The 17,988-nt window shown below is 39.4% G+C and overlaps 1 protein-coding gene across 11 annotated transcripts in view; it reads right to left on the bottom strand.

The window, feature by feature from the left end:
- Positions 1 to 17,988, bottom strand: part of NRG3 (neuregulin 3) — a 1,029,780-nt gene that overhangs the window by 539,101 nt on the left and 472,691 nt on the right. The gene's annotated exons all lie outside the window — the stretch shown is intronic.

Below are 17,988 nucleotides of genomic sequence, written 5' to 3'. Positions count from 1 at the left end.
TTTGTATCCCCTTCAACCCAACATCCAAGCTCATAAGATAAATTGGATGCATAGACCTCCCCTTTATGGAGGGAGTGAGGCATGAAATCAATAATGTCTCTTTCCTGTGATAATACCCAATGCCTCATTTACTCTCAGTGGGACATCTTGTGTGCAGAAAAAGCACTTTCCCAGAATTAATGCTCGTCTTCCTGTTTGGTGGGTTACACAGGTAGGCTGTGTCTATACTAGTAAGTTCTTTTAGAAAATCCATTCCTTTTTTGAAAGAACATGTGGAGCACCTACATATAAAATGTGCTCTTTCGATCCAAAAATTGAAAGAACATAGCTCTTCTGGAAACCCTCCTCAACTCCTGGATCAGGAAGGGTGCCCCCTTTCAAAAGCAAGCGTGTTTACACACTCTGTGGGCCCTTTTTTCGAAAGAACAGTCCTCATGGCAGTGGATTTTTCAATCTCTGGCCCTTCTTTCAAAAGAGCAGGGGTTGTGTGGATGCTCTCTATGAAAAAAGTGGATCACTTTTTCAATCCGCTTTTGTGTGTGGACATGCTCTTTCAAAAGACAGTTTTTCAGAAGAGATCTTCTGGAAAATCTTCTTTTGACAGAAGGGGATTAGATACAGCCACTCCAGTATAACTTTATACTGGGATTCAGATATTCTAGGCAAGATTAATACATGTCACAATTTACAAGCATTTCCTAGATCAATGTTTCTTACCTTTTGGAGACCACAGAACACCAAATTTTTCTTTTTTTTTTTTTTTTTTTTGCAGAACACCTATGAAAACTGTCTTTGAAAAAAATTACCAGACCAAAAAAAAAAAAAAAGCATACTGTACAGCAAAACAAAATGAAGCAATTTAATAACATATCATAGCAATGAAGAAGTAACATTGTATCTGTTTTTAATAACAGAAATTACACACCATCAGTGTATGATAGAAAATTGTCAGACACTCACAGCACGTGAGTTGTTCATAGAACATCCATGTTCCGCAGAACATAGTTTAAGAAACACTGCTCTAGAACGTAAACACTAAGCACATTCTTGTAACATTACTAGCTATTCTAACCCACATCTAAGCCAGACTGGCTTCCAGCTCTGCATGTGTCCATGTCCACTGAAGCCTTAAACTTGAACATGAGCTGGTACCTGCTTCAGCTTCCTCACACACCCTTCTCCATAATAATGGAGACTGTTGCCATCTTTAATGTATTTATCCTCACAAAAGCCCTGTCTGGGAGGGAGTTGCATTGCACAGACAGAAAAACAGAAGCAGAGAGACTAAGCGAGTCACAGAAGGTGTCACAGGAAGTCTGTGGCAGTTCAGAGCTTTGAATGCAGGTTGCCCAAGGTCTAGGTTAATGCTCTAACTCAGTGATTCCCAACCTGGAGTCTGTGAACCCCTGGGGGCCTGCAAAGATATTGCAGGAGGTCCATGAAAAACTAAAAGTCATAAAAATAAGTTTTAAATAAATTGCAAAAAGGTACAATCTTGATTTAGTTATTTTAAACTAAATATCTTCCAATAATGTTAATTGTTGTCCAAAAAATCTAGTTTGTTTTTCCCTTTTCCATTTAATGAAGTGTTCATAGCAGCTAGAATTGACTTTAATGAGGGCCTGTGAATGATTTGGGGGGGATGATTGAGGGTCCACACTAGTGAAAAGGTTGGGAACCACTGCTCTAAGTGTTGAACAATTCTCTTGTTTCTGCAACGTTTCACCACGAGCTCAGAAAGCATAGAACACAGGTGTGACCAATATAACCGATTTTTTTTTTAAGAGAGGCCATGGTACAGGCATTAAAATATATCAGTTTCAAAATATGTTCTAACAACACTGGAATGCAATCAGAAAACATAGCCTCCAGTAGCACACTGATTGTTATCTCTTTAACATCATTCAGAGAGACTCAATATGCCACTTTAAGATATCTGCTGATAATATTGTTGTGTGATATAAAAACAGTCTGGACTGGTTTACATTAATTTAATATGGTACGCATGCCATTAAAGAAACTGCAAAAAGAATGGTCTGTTAGTCATCTTTTCACACTGCTTCCAGAAAAAAAAAATCCTTAAGCCTCCAGTGGTCTTTCATCCAACAGCTACTTAATCTCCATAAATTGAGAGTTAGAGCTGCATCAAATCTGGTTGTCATCAATCCCAGTTGTCTGCACTGTAATAGGGAAAAATATGCACTGTGCTTCTCTGGAGGCAAATTACTTTTAAAATCAAATCGATAGTGTGAAATAGAGGAATTTATAACAACCTTGTATGCAGATCTACAGAAGTTGATAACAGAAATACTCATAATACTGCATCAATATCCTGTCAACATACTTGGAATGTAGTTTAAAAACAAAATACCCAGCAATATGTGACCTTTGTTTTTTTTATGTGGCAGAAATCTTACATCTCTTATTATTGCAGTGGTGAGAAAATTTTGGCAATACACTGCAGAAAACAAGATTCCCCCTTCCCCTTTAAATTTAAGGCTGCGAAAAGGTGACAGATTTCAGATTTGAGAAGACTGAAACTGAAGTCCTCTATTTATCCATGAACATATAAACCACAAGTACTGTAGCAGACAGACAAAAATGTGCCCCCCTACAGAACGAGTATTTATGAATGTAAGCAATCACAGAAATTATTGAACAGGAAACTGAACTTTTAGTATAAGCTTAGGGTCTGAACTCACGTACTTAGTATTCCATTCTTGAAGATGCGCGTGCATGTGCATGCACGCACACACACACACACATGCACACACACAGAGTACAGATTCTCAACACACTGCAACCTTTGCTATTCTCACTGAGCACGCAAGAATGTAGAACCACTGGAATTGTCATACAATCACACAAGTAAACCCATTAATTCACTACTTTATTTCAGACACTGGACAGTCTTAGATGTTTCAGACAAAAGCACAACAAATAAATCCTATCGTGGATAATTATGGATCAGCAAACCAGGAAGTTTTGTTCTTTACCCCTTCAATTAGTAGACAAAAGGGTTCATATACTGCTGAAAGATAAATGTCTTCATTACATAGATTGTTTTAGACCTGACAATTATATGTCCCTTTATTTAGTAAGAGCTGAAATAATGGATGCCAATGTCCAAGGTCTGGGCCACTATGAAGAAGCCTTTGCAAAAGCTAAGCCATGTGTCGCAAGAGATTTTACTGGAAACTGATCACAAATGCAGTGTCTGAGGCATTGACTGAAAGTGGCTGTGGCTGTTTGTGCATGACAGAAAAGAATCAGAAAGCAAGGAGAAAACCAGCAGATAGAGGGGTGAAGCAGCATATGTCACCATGGCTGCGTCTACACGTGCACGCTACTTCGAAGTAGCGGCAGTAACTTCGAAATAGCGCCCGTCACGTCTACACGTGTTGGGCGCTATTTCGAAGTTGAAATCGACGTTAGGCGGCGAGACGTCGAAGTCGCTAACCCCATGAGGGGATGGGAATAGCGCCCTACTTCGACGTTCAACATCGAAGTAGGGACGTGTAGACGATCCGCGTCCCGCAACATCGAAATAGCGGGGTCCTCCATGGCGGCCATCAGCTGGGGGGTTGAGAGATACTCTCTCTCCAGCCCTTGCGGGGCTCTGTGGTCACCGTGGGCAGCAGCCCTTAGCCCAGGGCTTCTGGCTGCTGCTGCTGCAGCTGGGGGTCCGTGCTGCATATACAGGGTCTGCAACTAGTTGTTGGCTCTGTGTATCTTGCACTGTTTAATGAAAGTGTGTCTGGGAGGGGCCCTTTAAGGGAGCGACTTGCTGTTGAGTCCGCCCCGTGACCCTGTCTGCAGCTGTGCCTAGCTCCCTTATTTCGATGTGTGCTACTTTGCCGTGTAGACGTTCCCTCGCTGTGCCTATTTCGATGTTGGGCTGAGCAACGTCGAAGTTGAACATCGACGTTGCCAGCCCTGGAGGACGTGTAGACGTTATTCATCGAAATAGCCTATTTCGATGTCGCAACATCGAAATAAGCGATTTCGAAGTTGGGTGCACGTGTAGACGTAGCCCATGGGAGCAAACTTCCCTCTATTCCAAGTATTTTCTGAAAAGGCAGACTCAGATTTCTGACCAAGGAAACTAACTTTGATTTATTTGTTTCTATTGCGTTCAGAAACCTTATTCCTGAAAACAAAACAAAAAAAAAGAGGTTTACAGGTTTATTTAGAAAAAGGGTTCCCCCCAAAAAAAATCCAGTGTACACTTTTTTTTTTTTAAATTTCTTCTGAAAAAGTGATCAGTCAAGATTATGCAAATTAAGTGTGAGATTTGTAAGTCAGTACTTCCTTTGCATTTTCAATTTCCCTTGTTCGCCTTCTTTTTTCAAAAGAGGAACAGAGTGTAGGTGCAGCCACTTGTAAAACACATTTGAATGTACCAAAGAAATATTTAACTTCCATCATCAATTTCTCATCCTAATGGAACTGGCAATGCCACAAATATTTTAATATAGGTAATGTACATAAGGCACACTTTAATGTCCTTAAGAATATAAGTCACGTTTATTTTCAATCATACCAAGTTTTTGACATCCATGATCACCTGCAGTGAGAATTTCTTGGTTTGACCAGCACAGTCTTCAAATAAGTATCACAACTCTCCTTCACATACCTTTATTATTTACAGTTTTAACTGAGACATTTGGAAAGCACAGAGACAAAGGGAACCCGTGCTAATGGTCAGCTGCTGATCATTGATCTCAAAGATGGATGTATAACATAGTGTTCATTTCTGAATTTCAGCCACTTGGATGCTGATAACTGACTAGTCATTACAAGTATTATTTCTACTCTGTTGACTTGTCTAGGTCTTATTTATTATATTACAGTTTTTGGGCTGCAAACACTGCAGAAGAATATTTAAATAAATCCTACACATGTATGCACACACTGCACTAGGGATCTGAACTATCACATGGTGATACTTTTATTTTTTCATAATAATATTGTTTTCCAGGTCCAGCTGAGTACCCACTATTTAGACTGGGATCAGAATTGGGGCCATCCAGCATCTTCCTTTTCCAGTGCTGAAACACTGAGCTTGTGCGTAGCTCAGGCACTCTGCTTTGCCCAGTCTGTTTCCTTCCACTTACCCTAATGTCCTGTTCTTCCCCTTTGCCTTCTGCCGGAGTCCTTTTATAACCTTTTAATCCCTTTCCCAAGTGACTCCTGGAGTGCCTGTTTAGATAATCCTAGACCCTTACCAGGTGTCTTTGTTACTAGGCAACCTCTGCCTGGTTGAAAACCAGTTCTCCAGACCCTTTCATTGAAGTGAACTCAGTTCTAAATTAGAGATCACTTAAGTCAAAGAACCTCTGTTGACATCTATGTATTGCTACACCTTGGAATTTCAGACAATCACAGTGGCAGAGAGATCACAAAGAAGGTAACGAGACACCATTTAAAATGAAGATTTCAGCCTGGTAAAGACAAAGTTCATGTCACACAGAAATCACATATTGTAAGGTAGGGGTGGCCAACCCACAGCTCTCGAGCCACATGTGGCTCTTTGAGCAATTAAATGAAGCTCCTCCTTGGAGCAGCCCTGGGAGTGCCATATGCCACTCTGTACACATGCCTCAGTGCTTGGTGGGAGAAGCACATGGCAGCAGCTCTGGAAAGTCCTCAGCACCAAGTCTGAGCAGGGAACTGTGGGGTGCCTGGCTCTGGGGGAGGGAGAGGATATGAAGTTAAAGCAGAAGGAAAGCTGGGGGTGCCTGGCTCTGGGGAAGGGGCAGGGAATTGAGTCAGAGTTGGGGGAGTGGAGGAGGGTGAGGCCATACAGCCAGGTGTTATATATTTATTTTTAGACACACAGACAGATAAAAATAAATATATAATAATGGCTCTTTGCGCTCAATCCACGTGGCTCTTTGCATTCCATAAATGACTTTTAGTCCCTAACTGGCTACCCGCCTCCCCACTGTTGTAAACAGAGACTCCCAAGTCACCACACGTTTTATGGTAGACAGACATATATCCCCATTCTACAGACAGATGATAGAACCAAGTCCGAGGTAGATTTTTTCAAAGGAGCAATGGGGGTTTAGGTATCCAGCTCCCTCTGAAAATAAGTGCATAGTAGCTTCCATTTGGATTAGGACATCTCATCCCTGCTCTAATCACTATTCGGTTCTTCCTACCAGAAATTATAGCACAATGGCAGAAATGGATGTTTGAAGGATCTTGTGATTCTCAGGATATCAATCGCAGAACTAACTTAAGACATCTAAGATTTAAAATGGCATCTTTATTTTATGTCCCTTTCACACAATAGAACTTAATCTAATTAAATTTTCCAAAATTTAAGATTTGATCAGCTTCTATTTCTTGAAGCACAACTTAACCAGCACAAGGGAGAAATCAGACCCATATAAAGGCCTGATCCAAGCCCCATGTAAATCCACTCAAATATGTCCACTGCCTTTGGCTTAGGCTCCATACAACACCTACCAAACACATTGACATTTCCTGAGGGAGGCAAGTGGGGCATTCCTCTGAGCTGGAAAAAAGTAAATCCAGCATTCCCTGATAAGCAGACCACAGCACTTAGAAACATGATGCATAGGCACTTCTTTGGCTGGTGGCTTAGAACCCTGATCCGTCAAGATGTACTGCTGAACTGCTGCCAACAGATACCTACCTAACAGATGTTAGTAACAGAAGTTAATAGCACTGAACATTTCTTATGGCATCTTTCAGGACTAGATCCTTAAAGCTTTGATTGAGAGATCGTTTCCTTTTGTTTGCTTTCTGTGAATTCCCTCAATTATACAGGTAGATTTAGTTGCGTGCTTTAATACTTTTAGCTATATTTATACACTGACAAATAACAAAGCCTTATTTAATCTCCTTTGGTTGTGAATTGTTGATTCAGACATTATGCCATTAGCATTTGTACAAATGGAGGCTCTTATACCATGGAAGTTCTACTTCTGGGCTCCATAAATCTTGACATGCCTCTGAAAGTAATGTAAGAGCAGAACTTGGGGTTACTGCCAGAATGTAAAGAAGAACTTCACACGGCCAACAGATATACACCCTTTATCAAGTAGACTTCTAATCCAGAAATACTTAGCTACTATACAAAACTGGACATGTACAGATAGACAAGTGGCATATATTTTAAATAAAAAATTGGAAGAATTTAACAAAATCTGGTCATGATTTTTAGGGAGTCATGCCCAGTGCACTCATGTACAGTATTTAGTCCCCTCTCTGAAGGGGACATTTATATACGTCAGAATATAATATGAATTTGTTTTCAAAAGACATAATATTTAAATATGTTTGTAGTATTGGAAAATGATGCTTCAGTGAGAGAGAAGAAAAACACTTTAAAGGCAAAAAAAAAAAAAAAAGTACTGCACTTTTGCTGTTGGCGTGCCAACAATTTGGAGCTGTCAGAAATGCTGTAAATTCCCAAACCATTGTAAGATGCCATTTCTTCCTACCAATATCTTTGGTAAAAGGATGGATGCTGTTCACAGTCGAGTTGGAAGAGTACACAGAGTGGGGTCCAGCAGGAGCCAATACAGGGTCTGTTTCAGTTCCACATCTTCAGTGATTTAGACAATGGGGCTATGTTTAAACTATGGCCGCTATATTGGGATACAAATAGCAACTCTGCAGGTACTCCCTCTGTGCAAAATAGTGGCACTGTTTAGAGTGCAGTATTTTCGTTCCACCACCCCTTGTCATGAAAGCGGTAGCGGAAACCACAAAATATGTGCCAAGTTTGAAATGAGGTAACTTGAAATTATTATTTTGAATTAGGGATACAGTCTAAGCACAGCCTGGCATATTAAGTACACTCATACAGTTTTCAGACAAAGCCAGTCTGGGAGGGTTTACAAATGTTTGAAGGATAGGATTAAAATTCAGGATGATCTGAACAAACTGGAGAAATGGTCTAAGGTAAATAGAATGAAATTCAACAAGGACAAATGTGAATTACTCCACTTACGAAGAACCAATCAGTACCACACATTCAAAATGTGAAATGACTGCTTATGAAGGATTATCGTAGAAAAGAAAGGATTATAGCAGAAAAGTAGTAATATGCTAGTCAACCTCACTATAGACGTAATAGTGGTTCCAAAGCTAACTGTGCATCAACAGTAAAATTGTTCAACAATAAATACATAAACACAATCATTCTGGTATTTATTAGCAAGAGTGTTGTAAACCAGATGTGAAAAGTAATAGTAATGGTCAGTAATGCTCTACATTAGTTAATTAGTTAAACTTCAACTGGAAAATTCTGTCTAGTTTTAGGTGTCACATATCAAGAAAGATGTGGATAAATTGGAGAAAGTCCAGACAAGAAAAAAGAAAACTATTAAAGCCAGTACAAGAGACACAAAATCAGAAGCAACCTAGGTCTGCAATTACAATAAGGCAGCAGCACATGGGTCACAAAATACATCAGTCTTCAAATAAAAATATGGTCCCGACTTCAATCCAGCAAAAAAAGACCTCAATCTTGAATCTGAAACCACATTCTCTGTTCATCCCTTTATGTCAAGCCATATTCTGAGCATATACAGTTTTGTTTTGCAGTACAACACGATATTGATTTTTTAGCAATATCCTTTGACAATTTTGCAGATATCAAAGTCTTCTCAGAGCTAAGATTTCAGGCCAAAGGGCTTATTGGGCAAGAGATGAATTCTGTAAATGCTCCAATATACATGAACAGATGGTTTTACATCCTGCAGTCCTTCTGCTGAGTTTCAAAAGTCCACAATGCATTACATGTGAGATTACATCTGACCTCATAGTCCTTTTGTATGTAGAATTTCCATGCAATATAATAATTACAGAATCAGCTCTATAATTTACCGTGCTCTGATACTCTCAATGGCTATATCTAGACTAGAGGGATGCGTATGCAAAATGTCCATTTTGTCGACAAAATCCACAGAGTGTCTAGATTCCCAAGGGTGTTCTGTTGCTAGTAAGTTGCCTGCAGTCTGGCTGCTATCTTTCCACAGAAGTTTTGTTAGAAGATATTTTCCAACAAAACTTCTGCCAACAAATCCCTCTAGTCTATGTATAGCCAATATGACTAATGCTATTAGTATGCATTTCTACATATACTGTTGTTAAGCCAGAATTACATTATTTTCCAAGGGATAAATTTTGAGAAGTAATGAAAGCCTACTACTTTCATTAATGTCAATTAGAGTTGCAGGTGTTATCTGGCTGTTATCAAGCATATTTCTTTTTTTTCATTGTTGCTAGTGAGTATGTATGCTTGGATCAGGAAAGATGTTTAGTATATGCTCAAATACCTTTCCTCAATAAGGACACTGTCCTGAATTAGGACATACATTTCCTTATGGAAATAGGCCTACTTTCCATGCAAAAATGATTGACTTTTATGGGATTAGACCATTTAAATGAGATTTTCTGGGTTATTACTTCTATATATGGGCATTCTGTGTTTTAGGCTATGTCTACACAACAGCTTTATTTTGGAAGAGGCACTTTTCCTCACAGAATTAGGTTTACCAAATTCAAAATAAACTATCCACTATCTTAAAATTATTTCCAAATTGCATTTGTGTTACGAAGAAGGTTGCAAAGTTATTTTGAAATAGTGCCCATTATTTCAAAATAACTTCACTATGTAGACACACCCTTAGGCTGTGGCTATACTGCACCTCTCTTTTGGAAGGGGCATGCAAATGCAGCCAATTGGATATGCAAATGAGGAACAGATTTAAATATCGTGTACCTCATTTTCATATTTGTGTGGGATCTCGATTCTGGAGGAGCTGATTTCAAAGGCCGAAGCAGCCGTGTAGATGGGATTCATTTGAGAGGAAACCCCTGCTTTCAAAACCACCCTTCTTCCTGAAAAAAATTTGGAAGAAGGGTGCTTTCAAAAGCAGGGTTTCCTTTCGAATGAACCATGTCTACATGACTGTTTTGGCCTTCAAAATCAGCTCCTCCAGAATTGAGATCCCACGCAAGTATGCAAATGAGGCATGAGATATTTAAATCCACACCTTATTTCCATCTTCGATTGGCTGCATTTGCATGCCACATCTGAAAGGGAGGGGCAGTATAGCCACAACCTTAGTGACATTTTACAAGGTGAACCACATGCCCCACATTGATTACTGCAAATTTTCTTTGTCATGCTCTCTTCCACCACTCACCAAATAATCCAAGGTACTATTGCACAAATCAACTCTATCATTTTGATGGTGCAATTTCCCTCTTAAGACCAAAGACTGTAGAGAAGTATCTGCTTCAATCTTTCCATGTGTTTGAAGTTGCCTATGTTTATTTATCTTGCTGACTTGGGGACCACCTATTTTACCAAGTTCATATTATGCTGAGCTTCAAATTCATATTTCTTTATCTTAGTTTTAAAGCTCTGAAATACACAGAGCTCACCTATAAATTTCCACCAGTCCTCCCCTCCCACTGCTTCACCAGGCTCTGTGTCTTATTCACCTCTTTCTCAATTATCTTAGTATTTCCTTCTGTGTTCCCCTTATGCTTGACGTTACAAAATGTAGACAAATCCCATTATCCTTTGTTAAGAAGAAACTACTTTGGCATTACTTAGACATTTGAGGCATTGTACAATTCCTGAAAAACTAAAAAGAAATTGAGCCTTCAAAATTGTAAAAACTCAATAACTGGATGATTGTTTATTTCACCAGGAAGCAAATAGCTGAGGAGGGCTGTTGATTATAGGTTTACAATCTCGCTTTGTTTTTACATGCACCAGAGAGGAGGGTCTCTTGGGTAGGTACCTCTCTTTTGTGCATATTCCGAAATCAACCAGAATTCTTTTCACAGCTATAAAAACAATACTGTCAACATAAATTTATTCAAGTACACATTTTACAAAAATCTAAGTAAAAATCCTTGTCTTTACTTAGTATATTTAACTTTCATTGATGTGCAACAGGAGCTGCATTCATGTGATAAGCAAGGACACGATCTGCATTAGCCGTCTGATCTTAAAGTTTTAAAGCTTTTAGAAAAGCTAAAAATAATTAGGAGTTCTACGTACCCTGAAGCTTTCACTTCTGCTGTTGAGCGATAACTGCTGTGTATTGGTACCTTAATACAGCTGGGTTTATGAGTCTCCCTAGAAATCTCCAGTATTGCTGTTGTATTGTGTTGCTTTATGACGACACTACAGTCAGAAAACATATGTGAACTTATTGATGAATGGTCATAGCTATGCTTAGCATAGCATATTTTATACTGTGCTTTCCACTGATTGGAACTCAGTTCTTTGACAATCATGAAACCATAGATCATTGTTAAATTATGTAATAAAAACTAATTGCTAAGAAAACCAGCATAAGCCAATTACTGGCAAGAAATTGAGTTACACAGGTATAAAGCAAGTGTGTGAAGGAAGAATGAGGCCCCAGGTGCTGCAGAAAATAAGCATGATTTGTTTTCCATTTCCAGAAGGAAACTTGATTACTCTCTATGTATGGCAGGACTGGAAATTGTAAATTTTTGTTTAGTGAGTATATTTTGCCATCTTCCATCTCGAATAAAGAAACAGACGAACATGAGGAGATATCAACATTAAATTAAAACCACTGGAAGCCTTTAACAGACAAAGAGGACAAAAAAAAAACCAGTGAGTGAGACACAGTTAGTGGGTTCTGTAGAGAATAAAAGAAATACCATCAAATTGACACATTTTTGCTTTTCCATGTATAAGGCAATTACATGCCTGACAACATCCTTGGAACAAAAAAGGCAGTAGAATATAAATATGCATAAATGGTCATACATTTAAACAAGCAATGAGAAGCTTGTGCCTTAGAATCAAAAAGGCAACTAAGAAATTTGTATGATAAGAACTAATGGTGTGTCTACACTAGCCCCGTGTTTGCAAAGCAATTTTGAAATTGTTTTCAGCAAAAAGGAGCATACAATTTGAAATTGCTCTTCCCATTCAATTTCAGGAAGAGCAGCCCCTTTCAAAATTGAATTTTGATAAAGGGCATGTGTAGACGCTCTGGGGCTGCTATTTCAAAAAAGCAGGTCCTCCATGGCAGCAGCTAAAGGGTGCACGGAGACACTCTAGCAAGCCCCAGCAGGGCTCTACGGTGTCCGGGGCCAGCCTCTTAAAGCCACACTGTCCCAGAAATCATGTGCAGGAAGCTGAGCATGTGCCCAGAGCCTCAGGAGCATTAGTTCTTCCTGGCACATGCTCCAGCAGCACAGACATCACTACCACACAGCCCACTGGCCGCATGGTGAGCCCCCCACACTCCAGAAACGCCCAGGAGGCTCCCTCCTTCCTGCTTGAGGGGTCACCAGAGGTAAACCAGGGCCAGAAGAGGACAGAGGCCGAGATTAAAGATCTTCTCAGCCTCTGGATAGAAGAGGATGTGCTATTGCACCCCCTGCCTCCACCAGCACCCCCACACCTCACAGCCCACCTGGCCCCTCCCATGGGGGAGGTGCCCCCAGCCCCTACCCAAGACTACTTCCCCAGCATCCTGGGGTGGACAGGGCCCTCGCACTCACTGAGGGTCCTATCCCTCCACCCCCAGGGGAAAATCTGATTCTAAATTTTCTAAGTTTTGGAAAATCTGAGCAATACATTTGTAAGTTAGAGTTTCAGTATTCATTAATAGCTCTACCTAAATATGTAGTCTGTGATAATGGGTGTCCTTTAGGAATAATTAGAAATATTTGAAGAGAAATAGCAGTAGAGAATTAATATTATTCCACAAGCATGCTTCTTCTTACTATTATTGCTTTATAAACTATTATATATTATTCTATATCAAAATTAACATATGCTTCTCAGTACCTAAAAATATCCACAACAATGCATTTAAGAAACACAAAAAATTCACAGCCTTCAAAAAAGCCCATATGTTCTGGAAGTAAGTGTAACATTTTATAATGGGTTCATAAGTTCCGACCGGTAATCAGCAGACTGCTAAGGCGATGGCTATGTCTACATTAGCTCCCACCTTTCAAAAGGGGGATGTTAATGAGCCACTTTGGCAGATGCTAATGAGGCACCTGCATGAATATGTAGTGCCTCATTAGCATAACGCTGGCCACATTTAAATTGCGCACTGACCATATAGATGGGGACCTTTCGAAAGGACCCCTGTCTTCAAAAGCTCCTTATTCCTATTTCGTTTGTGACTTTCTCTTACTCAGACAGGGCACATTCTATGCAGTAATCCCCACTGCCATTATTGACAGAACTCATTTGTAATCACAATGCAAACTAAGGTATTACCTTAGTCCAGGACCCATGTCGACTCCGGTAGGTTTCAAAGAAAATTAAAAAAGGACATTTTCATATTGCAAAATTCCCTGCATTATGGAAAGGAAAGCAAAGTGGTAGGAAACATTCATTGCCCAAACTGCCACCTCAAATATAGATTCAGCTGCAAACCCTTTTAATTTTGCGCATCTTATTTCTTCTTTTTTATTGTAAGACTCTTCCCGTTATGACGTGTGAATAATTGGACCTCGACATTATTGATTTGAATTCCAGAAGCGCACAGAGACCCCAAATGAGATTAGGAAGCCGCAAGTCAAGGCACTGCGAAACACATTAGAAGTTACCTTCTCTGCTACCAAGAATTTGTAGAGGTTAAACAGACAAACAAAATGAGGGAGAATGGTAGTTGCAGTAGTACCATTTACTTTTCAGAGATAGGGAAGTGAGGGCACAGTGAAATTAAGTAGTAGATCCAGAGTCACACATGAATGGTTTGTCTACATGGCACAACAAAGCACATGAGACTGGTTTGTTTTGTAAAGAGCTCTACTGTGTTACACTAATTGCTCCACATAGACAGAATTGCTTCAACATATCTGGTATGCTGTAACACAATGCTGCTGGAATTGGGACAACACCGATGCTAACCAGACACCTTTTCAAGCATGCCAGCAGGAACTGCCATGCCCCTGGGCAAGAGAAGTGGCTACATGACTCCATAAGGGGCAGTTCTGGGGGCTTTAGTGCTGTCCAGACTTGGACAATTGGGTCTCCAGCAGTGATTTGAAGGGCCCAAGGTTCTGGTCATTGCCACAGCTGTGGTAGCAGCAACCCAGAGCCCTGAGTCCTTTTAAATTGCTGAGCCCTGGGGCAACTGCCCCTTTTGCCCCCCTGTAGGCAGTCCTGTCAGAAAGAAGAGCACAACACATCAATGCACCTTACAAATCACTCCCCTCTGCTGCACACTTCACTTTACTATGCGGATAACCCCATGTTAGTGGTCAAGCCAGGAACTGAGGCTTCCCACTCTAGGAAACAGCTCGTCTCCTATTAATAGTGTTGCTGTAAATGAGCACACTCCATGGGAATTCTGTGGCCTTTTAGAACTACTACTGCCCCACTCACTCAACTCTACATCATCAGCACTGGCCTTCTCTCTTCCCTCACCTTACAACTCTCCAGAGGTGAATGGTCACGCTTACTAGAGCTCAAACAACTGGAATGCTTTCCTCCATCACTCAAAAGCCAGTTCCACACTCACTCAGTCTCTCTGCAAACCTGAGTTCTCTTTCCAGATTAATGGAAAAAAATCACTTTAGGTAAAGTGTGATTTGTGAGACCATGTAGGAAGGATGTTATCTAACCAAGGGTATAGTATTATGGAAACCTGAGTTTAAAACGAATTGTTCAAAAATCGAATAGATTTTCCCAAGCTGAAGCTGACCCACTAGCTCAAACCTGTATGAGAGAATCTGTACTGAAAATTAAAGCACACCAAAGACCATGGCATACTCTCATAAGAAAAGGTACACCACAAGAAAAGGTGGAATAAACAGATGCTGTCTTAACAGAATTGGTGGATAAGGGAGAAAGCTACCGTTTTTGCAGTTTTGCAAGTATTTTTGTACTGAATTATTGTCTGTGAAGGTGCCTACAGCCAAGAGTTTGTGACCTTTAACATTTATATATATATATATATATATATATATATATATATATATATATATACACACACACACACACACCACAGAGATCTTTCAGCATGCCCTGAGACCAGTATAAAATTTACAATGGATAAATTGAGCATGTTGCCATTTATTTATTTTAAAATCTTGGCCAGGAGTCTTCAGTATTGACCAAGAATAAATTTATGGGCCAAACACCACCATCCACTCACTCCCCCCCATTCTCTGCCCATCTTTTTTTAAATGGTTTTCATGATTTCTCTCAGTCTTAGGAACAAATTGTGTATTACATGTCAAAGTCACTTTTACTACCCATGGAAGGGTTAATTAATTTATGGTAATCTACTGAATGCATATTACTAACTATATAAATCTTTAATCTGAGGAATAAAATGAAACATGAATTTCTGCAGTAGTTAATTATTAATATCCTCCAATCATTACTGAAATTACAGTAATTAGAGAAAATGAGGAAGCAGAGAATCCATTAAAACAATCTATTTTATATAGTTAACTTGATTTGTTTACAGTGATGGGACACCAGCAATATATGAACAAATTCAGCCTTGCTAATGCTTCTGAAATAATGTTTTTTTTCCTCCCCCAGTATTCAAACGGATTTGTTTTTTTATTTATTAGAGTTAAAACACATATTTTTGCTTTCTTCGTCTGAAAGGCATTTAGAATGTAGAAGCACATCCAGGCATCTTCTGCAGCTTTTGAAATTCTAGACCAGCAATGGTGCTTTACATATTTATTGATTTCACCAGGATGTCACCTCTCAGCATTTTTGGTGACAACCTCACAGAAATAATTTTCTTTTTAATTCTTTACATACATGAAGGAGTCTAATTACCTGTGTCGTCCTTGTAGCCATTGTCATGATATAGTGAATGCATGATTTCCCTGTTAAGGCAGTAACCTAAACAACCACCTCAGCAAGAAGTAAAGCATATTAAATGATTATAAGATAACAGTTACCCAAATATGCAAACAAATATGTTACTTATATTCATATGTGGATTGGTTAGTAAATATTGATTTTTAAGTAACTGTAGTGAAACAGTTCCAATAACAGATTTTTAGTTAAAGCTTGAGAAAATGAGAAGGTAAACTAAGTATAAGTAAACTGTAAGTGCAATTTAGAATGGTTAATTGGTATATTCTGTACTAAAACACTGAGTCTTTTTTTTTCAGATTGTTCCCATCACTCCTGAGCTCATGTTGTATTTTAAACAAATGGTTCCATCGTATTATAGCTAAGTTCAACCCTTCTGAACTTCACCGCCTGTGGAGTGAATGACAATGTTAGTCTGAAGGGTAATGATTTACAGTGTGTGCAGAATAAAAAAAAAAAGGGGATGGGATTTGATAAAGGGCAGTAAACCTGATTGTTAAAGTCCTATTCTTTAAAAAAAGATCCCCGAAATGCAAAATTGAGCACAGCAACTTCACCACAGTCATTTTTCTTCCACGAGGAAGTCCGATTGTGTACAGAAAAGAAAACATAAACCAAAATTTGAAGAACATTGGAAATGCTGAACCAAATCTTTATATTATACACAGTCTTTTTTCCCTGTCATCCACCCCCAGCCAATCCCATCACCGGAGCTACTGACATGCTAGCACTCAGTACCGCCAACTACCGGCGGAAAAAAAGTACTGATTATACATCTTGGATTTGAAAAAATCCAAGTAGAGTTCAGTTATCTATGTGAAAAAGTTACCTGAGATCAAACCTATAGAATACACGGGTCCAGTAACTTTGCCCATTTGGGGCGGAACTAATTAAGGGGAACAGTGAGACAGAAATTTGAACATCTTAGTTTTTCCAGCACGGTAAAGGGAAAAAAGGGATCAGTATAATTCTGGAGTGATAGAAGAAGACATAACAAAAACTTCAGCGTATACAAAACAAAAAGCAGTCCAATAGCACTTTAAAGGCTAACAAAATAATTTATTAGGCGATGAGCTTTCGTGGGACAGACCCACTTCTTCAGACCACAAAAGCTCATCACCTAATAAATTATTTTGTTAGTCTTTAAAGTCCTACTAGACTGCTTTTTTGTTTTAATAGAATGTAGACTAACATGGTTCTCTCTCTGTTACTATTCAGGGTATACAATTATTATTTGAATCACTGCAGTGTCGGGAGGTTTTACTTGGGACAGGGATCTTGTGCGAGTAAAACTGCATTACAAGTACCAGTTCTACCTACAAAGATTTTATAATCTAAAAGTTTTGATCCCACAAACATTCAAGTACACGAGCAACTTTACTTGTGTGCATAGTCTCATTGGCTATGTCTACACTAGAGAGTTTTGTTGACAAAACCTGCAGAGCGTCCACATTCCCAAAGGGTTCTGTCAACTGTAAATCAACAGAATGTGGCACTTTTATCGACAGCTTCCTGCTGCTCCCCCATGAGGCAAAAAGTCTCTGTTGACAGAGATCTGTCAACAAAAAGTCAGTCTGAACATTCCAGGGGCCTTCTGTGGACAGACAGGACTTCCAGGACACTGAGAATCCCAGTCTGCTGTGCTTCTGGCTGTTTTGGCAAGAGAGTGGCCAGGCAGTCTGGCCGCTCTCTGTCGACAGAGCAGATCGCTTTGCTGATCTGCTGTGCAGTCTGGCCGTAATCTGTCGACAGAAGTTTTGTCTGAAGGTATCTTCCAACAGCAACTTCTGTTGACAGATCACTCTAGTGTAGACATAGTCATTGAGAGCCAATGAAATTCCTCACATGAGTAAAATTATGCACAAGAACAAAGCCATGTTTAAGTTTACATAATGTGAGAGGAAGCATTCACAGACTGTAAAGATCAATGACATCTAGATGTCTTTTATGATTTGGTGTCTACATTTCTATAGAGATTAAAAGGCTGAGACACCTGCCAAGAATGTTGGTTTACACACCAAATACCCTAAGACTCAACTACCACTACTTTGCAAGATATTGTCTGGTCATGCAATAGTCTCTCATCAGTGTATTTATACCAAGTCTTATCTTCAAGTAGTGGTTAGTGGATTAAC

This window comes from Carettochelys insculpta, chromosome 7, assembly GCF_033958435.1.
Source record: "Carettochelys insculpta isolate YL-2023 chromosome 7, ASM3395843v1, whole genome shotgun sequence".
Lineage (NCBI taxonomy): Eukaryota > Metazoa > Chordata > Testudines > Carettochelyidae > Carettochelys > Carettochelys insculpta.
The sequence above is the reverse complement of the archived record's forward strand: the minus strand, read 5'-3'. Positions and strand labels throughout refer to the sequence as shown.